The following is a 943-nucleotide window of genomic DNA, read 5'->3' as shown; positions in this document are numbered from 1 at the left end:
TTGAATGCTCCTTCTTGGAACCCAAAGAACTTCGTCACCCTTGGTTTGACCTTTCCCAAAACCGCCTCCCAAGAAAACCTTTCTTACGCGATTCGGCCCCAGCCAAGGTATCGCTCTTTATCCCAAGACCTCCAAGTCTTTGTGTGAAGAACACCTTACCAAACCGTAGCTAGGGTTTTCCCAATCCTTTTACAACAATGCTTTGAGTTATGAATGAGTACTTAATACTCGGATATTACAATGAAAACCAAATCCTAAAACCTAAGCAAGAACTCACAAGACATCATAGTCTAATATGAATGTTCATGCATGAGGTTTCTGAAAATATGCAATCAAAAAGATCTATCTCTTTTTCTTTCAAGAAAACACAAGAATATGCAAGAAAGCTTTTCAAAGAAACATGCAATATGAATATGAAATCTAAAGCCTTAGCATGATCTAATATTTCTCCTAATTCAACACTTTCTAATTGATTCTAACAATGATGATCTATATCTATTATCTTGTGTTTTTCACTCTTCTTTTTCCTTTTTCTTACTTAGTCGTTTCTGCAAGTAGCTAGTATTTATACAAAACAGATTTTGACTCTCAAAAATGGTTTTTCAGTTATGCTGTTGAAACAGCAGAAAAACATACACGTTAATCGATTAAGCCATGTGGTTAATCGATTGACCAGTGTATTTTTAATACACGATTAAATGGTAAACTACTTATATGATATATGCTCATGCAATACATGACTTCCAAAATATAATACCTTTAATCATAAAATCAATGTATATAAATGCATGGACCTACTTATCATATATTTCTAGATGATTCTCATTTTAGTAGATTAATTACTTTATTAAGTCTTGTGAGACTCACACCTAGGTTTATCTAACCTAGACTCAATATATATGGCAAGCATCTTAGACTTCTAAAAAGATAATAAAGAATTATA

The sequence above is a fragment of the Lupinus angustifolius genome, chromosome LG20 (genome assembly GCF_001865875.1).
Source record: "Lupinus angustifolius cultivar Tanjil chromosome LG20, LupAngTanjil_v1.0, whole genome shotgun sequence".
NCBI classification, from domain to species: Eukaryota; Viridiplantae; Streptophyta; class Magnoliopsida; order Fabales; family Fabaceae; genus Lupinus; species Lupinus angustifolius.
This window is presented reverse-complemented; position numbering follows the sequence as displayed.